General features: G+C 37.8%; 1 long non-coding RNA gene across 1 annotated transcript in view; it reads left to right on the forward strand.

Annotated features, from left to right (window-relative positions):
* LOC107129908 (uncharacterized) overlaps nt 1-10,660 on the forward strand; it is a 32,126-nt gene extending 21,466 nt beyond the window's left edge. Inside the window, exons 2-3 of the long non-coding RNA XR_006698644.3 lie at nt 2,815-2,888; nt 9,823-10,660. This is a non-coding gene — a long non-coding RNA (uncharacterized lncRNA). The remainder of the gene's footprint in view (nt 1-2,814; nt 2,889-9,822) is intronic.
* The last annotated feature ends 254 nt before the right edge of the window (nt 10,661-10,914 follow it).

A 10,914-nucleotide genomic window follows, 5' to 3' on the forward strand; every position in this document is an offset into this window, starting at 1 on the left:
AAAAGCCATTCTTCCAGCAGCTTTTCTTCCTTGTGTTGCTTCTGTGGTCCAGAGGATTCAATTCGGGAAGGATATTGGTATTCTTTTTACCACATGCAATGCTTTCTGCATAAAGAATGTTTTTTTCTATATTTCCTTAAAACCATATCATTTTCTCTAACATTCTTTAATTTCTGCCAGTTACTTTCTCAGTGAGTTTTGCAATATCACACTTGTTTTTTTCTTTTCCTTACCTAAGATTTTTTTTTCTAAAGATTTCTTTCTCATCCATGTTTACATTTTTGGGTATGTTCTTTTTATCATCATCATTATCATCACCAGTATTATTCTAGATTGAACACAAAATTAACATATAAATCTTTGACAGTTAAGAAAAATGTGATTTAATTTAGTTTTGTGTAGTGGAAAGAGTACTTGAAATCACACAATCTCTATTTGAATCCTGACTCTGCAGTGCCCTCGCCTTCTGCCACATTGGATGAGAGCTTTGTATTCTCTCTAGTCTTCAATTTTCTCATTTGTGAGATGAAGAAGTTAAATCAAATACTCTCTAGCCCCTCTTCCAGCACTGCTAACACAAGGACCAGCTTTTTCCCAATACGATGCTGCCTCACACAGTGATTTAATTTTTCTGTTTATACCCACCTTCTTCCAAAAATTGTTTGAGGGTATCTGAAGGATACACAAGAAACCAATAACATGGGTTATTTTTGGGTGAGGGAACATCAAGGCTGAGAAACAGAAGTAGAAAAGAAGATTCAAGTCATCTGGATTTTGGCCAGATAAACCCGCTTTCAATTCCAACAAATAAACAAAATGTAAAGCTGTAATTAAGAGAAGTTATCTGAGCAGAATTTTTTAAATTCATTTTGGTCTATTCTGTGATTATAGTGACTCAAAATAATACTTTACTAAAGCTGTAAGGGTAGGAAAAAATCAGTAGAATTTCACTTTTTCTTTACCATTTTATTAGTAGAAAGAAATGCTAATGAACAACAAAATAGCCAGAAAAAATAAAAAATTTGAGTAATGTATTGAGACTTTTAGCACTGGAGACTTGCATTTTTGCAATATTTATTGGGTCTCTGTTTTATATTTCTAGACAAATCTAGAGCTAAGACTTGTGAGTCTAACATTCTCTGCACACACACTTAAGAAAGATGTTGGCCGGGCGTAGTGGCTCACACTTGTAATAACAGCATTTTGGGAAGCCGAGGTGGGCAGATCACGAGGTCAGGAGTTTGAGACCAGCCTGGCCAACATGGTGAAACCCCATTTTTACTAAAGATACAAAAAATTAGCCAGGCGTGGTGGTGTGCACCCATAATCCCAGCTACTTGGGAGACTGAGGCACCAGAGTCACTTGAACCTGGGTGGTTGCAGTGAGCCAAGATCATGCCATTGCACTCCCGCCTAGGCAACGGGAGAGACTCTGTCTCAAAAAAGAAAAAGAAAGGAAGGGAGGGAGGGAGGGAGGGACGGAGGGAGATGTTCCACAAGACCTTTACTCCCCCAGCTGTTATTATAGGCCTCAAACTTTATTAAGCAATTATACTGTTCTACACATGTTGATAAGGACATTTAAATATGGTTATTCATTTTTAGAAAAATTTAATATAGAAAATAAGTTATGTCCAGTTTGTGAAAATAATCCAATTAAACACAAATTTTAAAAGTTACAAAAATTACTCTGAGTAAATAGACACATTCAAAAACATTTTGTATGTCTTCTAACTAATAATCATTACCTTTTTTTCAGGTATGTTGGGGCAAATCAGTGTTTAAACACCTGTTCAGAAGAATTAACAGAATGTAGTATAGCAGAAGTACTATCCCTCTGGTCTTTACTTATTTTGGCACATAGGCATGGAAGCATTTTGTTTGCTCAAGGCTAATTAATCTGTATTGATTCTTCACAGAGAAATGAATATTAAAAAATTACTTTAAAATGTACCTTAATTTTTTAAAAGAGCATCCTTTGCTATATAATATTTGTTAAATCAAACTAAAATTTGGCCTGATAAAGACTTCATACTTGCATTCTGTATTAGCTCCTTCTCCCGCTGCTATGAAGAAATACCAGAGAATGGGTAATTTATAAATGAAAGAGGTTTAATTGACTCACAGTTCCCCAGGGCTGGGGAGGCCTCAGGAAACTTACAATCATGGTGAAAGGGGAAGCAAACACATCCTTCTTCACATGGTGGCAGAATGGAGAAGAGAAGAGCCGAGTGAAAGGGGAAGTCCCTTGTAAAACTATCAGGTCTCTTGAGAACTTACTATCATGAGAATAGCATGGCAGAAACCTCCTCTATGATTCAATTACCTCTCACTGGGTTCTTCCCACAACGTGGGGATTATGGGAACTATAATTCAAGATGAGATTTGGGTGGGGACACAAAGCCTAAGCATATCACATTCTTTAGTTATCCTGTACAAACTGCAATATATGCAAACTGAAAACCTAATTTAGGTGTGTGCTTTTGTGAAATAGCTGAGTTTCAGCCAAACCCAGCAACCAGACTTCATCCACTCAGAGGCAACCAACTGTTTATTGTTGAAATAAGGCTAAAGGTGAGTTGTAACTAATCCAATTGTTTCTGGAGGTTACTTCCATTTTCTGTATGTCACTTTGCTTTTTCTGTCCATAAGTTTTATCCAACCATGCAGCAGCCCTGGAGTCTCTTTGAATGTGTTCTGATGCTGGGAACTGCCCGATTCAAGAATCATTTTTTTCTTGCTTAATTAGATTCTGTTATATCATATTAAATTTAATTTGTTTAAAGGTTTGTTTTGGTTTATTTGATTTAACAGATCTGGTGTCAAAAGTGAGAATCCAAAGTGAAACTCCAGTGAACCTCAGGACTACCAGGTGACCAGGACGCAAGGTACTGTGGAACCCACTGTGCTCCTTACTCTCTTGTTTGTAACTGGAGTTCATGGACAAGTATTATTGTGGATTCTGAGCTCTACCAGTTTGTATTCTGAGCAATTTTTTAAGCAATATTTATCTGGAATGAACTGGAGGATCAGATTGGATTTGATAGTTAACTAGTTCAGGTTTAGAGGCCTGGAACTTCAGATAGTGACCTTTGTGATAATGAGTTTGTCTCAATCAAAGGAGTTTGGAACTATAGCTTCTGGTATTCCAGCTAATTTTTTTTTCTTTTTTTTTGAGATGGAGTCACACTCTGTCGCCCAGGCTGGAGTGCAGTGGTGCGATCTCTGCTCACTGCAAGCTCCGCCTCCCAGGTTCACACCATTCTCCTTCCTCAGCCTCCCGAGTAGCTGGGCCTACAGGCGCCCACCACCACGCCCAGCTAATTTTTTGTATTTTTGGTAGAGACGGGGTTTCACCATGTTAACCAGGATGGTCTCGATCTCCTGACCTTGTGATCCGCCCACCTCAGCCTCCCAAATGCTGGGATTACAGGCGTGAGCAACCGTGCCTGACGATTCTAGCTAATTTTATGTGTAAAATCAGGAACCCAAGAATGTGTGTCATTTTTAAGAGATGGGCTAACCTTACTAAATACAATGTAGAGTTAAGATGGCCACAATAGGGAAGTTTTTTTGTTTTTTTGGTTTTTTTTCCCAAGACAATCTTGCTCTGTTGCCCAGGCTGGAGTGCAATGGTGCTATCTTGGCTCACTGCAAACTCCGCCTCCCGGGTTCAAGTGATTCTCCTGCCTCAGCCTCCCGAGTATCTGGGATTACAGGAGCCAGGCACCACACCTGAATACTTTTTGTCTATTTAGTACAGACGAAGTTTTACCATGTTGGCCAGGCTGGTCTCAAACTCCTGACCTCAAGTTATCTGCCCGACTCAGCCTCCCAAAGTGCTGGGATTACAGGGATGAGCCACCACACCTGGCTGGAAGTTTTAATTTGAACAAAGTTGTGTATTTAAAGGCATATTATAAAAGGGGTGACCAAAAAGCCTGCAAAAAACAATTTCATGTATTCTTTAATTGGCATGTGAAGGCATCTAAAAGATTAAATGAATGAAAAATTGCTATTGCAAAAAAAGCAAACAAGTTTAAGCCACAGACTAAGGACGTAATAGAAGAGGATTGTACTCTTGATTGAACTAACCCCAACTATTCCTTCTCTTTATCCATCTCTACCTAAATTCTCTGAGTCCACTAACCTTTTTCTAAATGACCTTTTCACCTTGATGATGATGAGAACAGAGAAGTTAGACAGATGCCTTACAAAGTAAGACCTTCTGATCAGCCAGGCCTTCGGGCTGTTACCACCTTTTACTATGTGGTCTAAAACTGAACATAGAGTCATTGTAAAGAACTTCCTTGATTCAAGGGAACATCCTCAAAAATATATTGAGGAATTTAGAGTCATCATAGGAGCTTACGATCCACGGCTTTCTGACCTTTACTGATTTATTCCCATGACATCGGGACTTAGCAAAACTCAGAAATGGATGACAGCCTCTGATTGGGACAGACCTAAGGAGGATATTAAAGATCTTCCCACACCCCCTTATGAGAAGGACCAAACCGAGCTATGAAAATTGCTGAAAACCCTTTAGATTCAATTTCTACATATGTTTCACAGGAAAATAATTGGTTCATCATTCAATTTTGCAGACCAAAAAACAAAAACAAAAACAATAAGTTGACCCAGTTTTAGATTACAGAACTCAGAAATACTGTATTTGAAACGTTCTGGGCTCAACATACAGTAAGCAGTCTTTTCTGCAGGTACTGAAATGGGATTAATTAATCTGTTTATAAATAGATTCTGTCCTTAACTCAACAGTTTAATTTAAAAACATAAACTTAGATGGGTAGTGACAGATGTGACTCAATTGATAGCCTTAGCTGAACATTTTGAGAGGACATCAGAGCAAGAACAAAACCCCAGAAGTGTTACAAGCTTATGTCTGTCCTGTTACAATGGTTATGGAGTCCAAGACCAAAGGGGCTTTCTTGTTTTTATTTTAAATCACAATCAGGAGGTAGAGAATAAGAGATTCTGTACTCCAGGATATCTGCCTTTATTGCAAATAACAAAGACACTGGAAAAGAGATTGTTCAGGTTTATATCAGTCCACTCATAAATCTCCTCCCTTTAGTCCAGACTGTTTCTCCCTGAGAGGCAGCCTAAGAGATCTTAGCCCTGTGGTGATAATGGACATTGTGGAGGCCTTAAGGGATTCTCCTGTAAATTGCCCTTGCCCTGTCCCCAACTTAGTGTCCATTCTGCTCCACAATATCCTTAAGTAAACCTGAAGAAACAGAGTCAAAATAAATGAGCAATCCTGTACAATACTGGTGGATATGAGAGCCACATTATCTACCATAAACTCCACTTAAATCGTCAACAAATCCCTCTGAATAAAAAGGTCATTTCTGTGGTGGGGCTTTTAAATCAAGTTCAGGAGGCTTCCATATCTGAACAAATCCAATTTACTTTGCAGATATTTTCAGAAAAATGTACCTTTCTGCTATGTGATACTGCCCCAGTAAATTTGCTAGGGTGAGAATCATTTTCATTGCTAACAGGGCATATGAAATTCTTCTATGAGGGAGAAGTAATCTTAGCGTTTTTGACTCTCCTCAATGAGAACGGTTATGCTCTCTACCGGCAGAAATTGGTAAGATCAAAAGTCAGGCCTATAAACCTGTGTCCTTTCTAAAATACCTGAAGGTTTGTGGGCCTCTTCCTTAACCAATATAGAAAGAATTAAAAGTGTGGAACTTGTAAAAGTCCAAATAGATCGTTCCAAATCCTTGCCTAAATTACCTCAGTATCCACTAAAACTCAAATTAGTTCAAATGCTCTCACCAGTGGTAGAAGAGTCAATTAAACAAGCACTTATAATTCTGTGTACCAGTCTTTGTAACACTCAAATCCTACCAGTTAACAAACCAGATGGACAAGCTTAGAGATTTACTCAAGATTTACAGGCGATTAATAAAATTGTAATACCAAGGTTTCCTGAGTCCCAGATACTGATATCTTAGTGTCTAATATGCCCACTGATTCAGTAGCAAACCTCTGCTCAGCCTTTTTTTAGCATTCCAGTTCATAATTAGAGTTAATACTTATTTGCTTTACTTGGAAAAATCAGCAGTACACCTGGATAGTAATGCCACAAGGATTAATGTAGTTTTCCCAGGCATTGCATCAGGACTTAACCCTATAGAGTGCTGGAAATTCTACTCATATTCAATATATAGATGACCTGTAGTTATGCACTCTGCCACTAAAGAGTGCTCTGAAATTTACTCAATTTACCTTTTATAGCAAGTTGCATGTAAAGGTCACAAGACTTTGACCGTAAAACTTTAGTTTTCAAGAGAAAAAGTCGACTGTTTTTGACACAATTTGACCGTTGAAGGGATTTCCTTCTCACCTGAAATAATACAGACTACCTAAAGTTTTCCTTGCCCTGCAACCCAACACAAGGGCTTTTCTTACGCTTATAGAATATTACAGATACTGAGTCCTGAATTTTTCCTTTATGGCCTCACCATTCTATGAACTCACTAGAACATAGTACCAGGGTCTTAACCTTGGAAAGACAGTCATGCACCAACTTTTAACCAAATGAAATTGGCCTTAAAACCGCCCTTAGCTTTAGAAATTCCAAGTTACAGTACATCTTTACCTTGTTCCCTTCATGAATGTAATGATCGGGTACTAGGATTTCTTACCCAAGAACATGGGGGAAACAGGGCCATGGCATAATATAGCCTGCAATTAGAACCAATAACTGAAGCATATCCTAATTGTTTAAAAGCAGGAGCAGCAGCAACTACTTGATAGAAGCAATTGCCTGGCTTTAAGAAATGAACTTAATTTGCCCCATAAGGTGGAAAGTCTATTAAATTCCAGCCAGACTCAGCATTTTTTACCAAGTAGACTAACATCTTAGGAAATTCTTCTCTTGTCTCCTAACCTTTCATCAAAAATGCTGAAACCCACCGAAGCCTGTTGCTCTATTCCCTCTGCCTGATCATGTGAAGACCACATTTGTATAAATGTAATATCAGAAATAGTGTCCCCTCCAGTAGATTTATGAGCTGCTCCACTGTATAATCCTAAATTAATACTTTTTGTTGATGGGTTCTATGCCAAAAACTCAGAAGAAAAATATCAGTTGAGGTATGATGTTACCACCAACAATGAGTTAATAGACAAGGAAACTCTTACCTAACTTAAGCCATCTCAACCTGTGAAGCTTATTGCTCTCACCCAAGCTTGTCATACAGCTAAGAACAAGTCAGTATATGTTTATACAGACAGCAAATATGCTTCCTGGATCTTACATGATTTTGGCATGTTATGCAAACAATGGGGGTTTATCACCTCTACTACTACCACAGGATAGCTGTAAAACAGATGTTACAGCTATCGTGTTACAATTACAGATTGATGTTGTTAAGATTGAAGCTCACATGTGTAGAACTGAACCAGAATATCAAGGGAATGCCTTAGAAGATTTTTGTGTTAAATGAGCTAGTGTTGAAATTGCTAGAGTATGCAATTTGAATGAACTCCATCAGATTGATCCAAGTCAACTCTCTTATGATGACTTATTTAATAAACCGTGCAATGACCCTGATTTTTAAAAAAAGAACAAAATAGGTATCTGACAGGATATAAATTCAATGTTAGATGTGGACCCACAAAGGGTCTGGATGGTTGTATGGCCTTTCTTCAGTCTTTGAAGCTTCCATTGTTAAAAGTTCTGCACTCCAAAAATCATCACAGAACAGATAAAAGATTCAAATTATGAAAAAATTTTGGTGTGGTGACTTCCAAAATTACTAAAACAGTTTATAATCAATGTTTGGTTTTTCAAATTTATAATCCCTGGAAAATAATAAAAACCTTAGGTAGTATATTTCCACTACCTGATTTGAACATTTATAGATGGACTTCATTTAGACATGACCCTCAGTGGAGTATTAGTATGTTTTTGTAATATTTTTCATGTTATCTAGTTGGGTAGAGGCTCTTTCATGAAGGAAAACTGACATTGTGACAATAGCTAAACAATCATTAGAAAATGTGTTTCTTTCATGGGACATCCCTGGAAAAATCTCCAGCAACAGTGAAACTTATTTTACTGGGCAAGTTATAAAGAAGTTAAATAAAATGTTAGGGACACAGTGACATTACCACTGTCCTTATTAATTTCAATTTTTGGAATGGCTGAAAGAACAAATAGTTTTTTACAACTGAAATTGGCAAAATTAACTGAGTCAATTGGGTTGCCATGGCCCAAGGTACTACTACTGGCTTTATTGGCAATCAGATCCATTGTCTTTGAAAAGCATTAAGTTTACCCGTCACGAAATAGTTACTGGAAGGCCTATGTCCCTAATAGTGGAACCTCCTGCATCTCTCACTCTTGTAAACTCTGATATGACTACATACTCTAAGGTTTTAATGCATTATGTCAAAGTGTATTTTCACCAGATAAAGGATGCTTTTCCTGATCCACCAACTGAGGAAAATCAAATATTTTATGGTCTAGAAATTAGAGATTGGGTCTTCTGGAAATGACATTCGAGGAAGACCACCATTGATCCTCCTTGGAAAGAACCATATGTGAACCCCAAAATCTGAGACAGGCCTTGGTTAATTTAGAAAGTTTATTTTGCCAAGGCCGAGAATGCACGCCCATGACACAGCTTCAGGAGGTCCTGATGACATGTGTCCAAGGTGATCAGAGCACAGTTTAGTTTTATACATTCTAGGGGGACAAGAGACATCAATCAACATATACAAGATGAACATTGGTTTGGTCTGGAAAGGCGAGATGACTCGAAGCAAAGGCAGGAACACTTGAAGTGAGGAGAGGGCTTCTAGGTCATAGGTAGATAAGAGACAAATGGTTGTATCCTTGAGTTTCTGATTAGCCTCTCCAATGGAGACAATCAGATATGTATTTATCTCAGTAAGCAGAGGGGTGACTTTGAATAGAATGGGAGACAGGTTGGCCCTAACAGTTCCCAGTTTGACTTTTCTCTTTAGCTTAGTAATTTGGTGGCCTCAAGATTTAGTTTCCTTTCACACATATCAAGTCATCTCACCAGCCACACTACAGTAAAGCTTCAGGGCCTCGAAACTTGGGTCCACATTTCACAATTCAAAAGTGCCCCTTCAAACGTTTGGAACTGCACACCTGTTGGAGACTTTAAGGTAAAGCTAAATAGAAACATTTATCCCCAGAAGCAGACAGCATCCTAGCTGTAGACAGCTTTCAAGACTTTTGTCTTGACCAAAGACTTTTTAAAAAATTAACCTTTTTAAAAATTAGTGTTCATTTTATTCAGAGGGGCCTAACAGTTGGCACTAGTGGGCTACCAGTTCCATGGAATTTAATGCTAATTCATAAATTGGGAAAAATCTTAAATAATGTATCCAATTAAACCTCCCGGGGATTTAGATAGGTAGAAGCCACTCTCCAAAAGGCAGATGATAACACATGGATTTGACAAAATCAAACAAACATACAAAAGAAACAATGAAACATAGTGCAGCTTTAGATCTCTTTTATGCTCAACGTTTGGGATTATGTTCCTTATGTTTAGTTTTGAACAAAACTGAATGTTTTACCTATCTGTCACCTGATTTTATTAGTGCAGAAAGCTTAACTTAAAAGTTGAGTGCTAACTACTGTTTTCTTAAATATTGCCACCAAGTACATTAAGGAAATCTCTCCAGAGAAAGAAGCACATCATACATTTAAGGGAGCAACTAACAGTTGGTTTTCAGGCATCTTAAATAATGGATGGCAAGCTTAGGTTTTCCCAAGTTTTCTAATTTTTGTATTTCTTCTAGTAGGTCTATAAGGACACTTAAAGCTCATTACATGTGGTACTCTATGGAAGGAAGTGTCAATGCTATGGAAAGCAACCCTGATAGAGAGAACATCATGAGAGCTTGGAATGACTACATTATTGGCAATGCCATCATTGTTATGGAAAAGCCATCAAGCCTGAAACAACAAATTCCTGCTGGAGAATTCTGTGTCTAGAAGTGCATGGCTTCACAGGATTTATGACTGAGCCAATCAACGAAATCGTAAAAGAGGTTGTGCATATGGCAAAAAAAAAAAAAAAAAAAGGTGGGGGTAAAAGGTTTCAAGACATGGGTCTTGGATTAATTCAGGACCTAATAAATGCTACACCAGAGAAATTCACAGTAGGTGACTTGATGGAGATGAGTGCTTTCAAACCAGTGCCAGATGATGAGGAAGAAGTCATAGAAGATGCAGGGCCAGGAAACAAGGTGACTTTAGACACTCTGGGAGGAGGGTTCCAGTTATTCAAGAATGCTTTTGACTTCTTTTATGACAAGGGCCCTTCTATGATACAGGCAATAAGATTAAAACAAATGATAAAGAAATATTCGTACTGTATAAAAACGTTTTTAGAGAAATGAGAAGACAGGAATTCAGATAGAAATTATGGTGTATGTCTGTAAAGTTACACCAAGTGTGGCTGTTTCTTCTGACTACTCTTCCACTTCCTCCCTATCTTCCACCTCTATCACCCCGAGACAACAAAACCAACCCCTCGTCTTCCTTCTCCTCGGCTTACTCAATGCGAAGGCAACAAGGATGAAGATCTTTATGATAATCCGCTTCCACTTACTGAATAACAAATGTATTTTTATAACTTATTTTTGTAATAAGATTTTCTCTTCTGTAGCTTACTTTATTGTAAGAATACATTATATATATATATATATATATATATATATATATATATATAAATAACATAAAATATGTGTTACTCAACTATTTATGTTATCAGTAAGGCTTTCGGTCAACAGTAGGCTATTAGTAGGTTAAGTTACCGGGGAATCAAAAGTTATATGAGGCTTTTTGACTGCAAGAGGGCCCAGTGTCTCTAACCCCAGCATTGCTCAAGA

Source organism: Macaca fascicularis, chromosome 6 (assembly GCF_037993035.2).
Source record: "Macaca fascicularis isolate 582-1 chromosome 6, T2T-MFA8v1.1".
In the NCBI taxonomy this organism is placed as follows: Eukaryota; Metazoa; Chordata; class Mammalia; order Primates; family Cercopithecidae; genus Macaca; species Macaca fascicularis.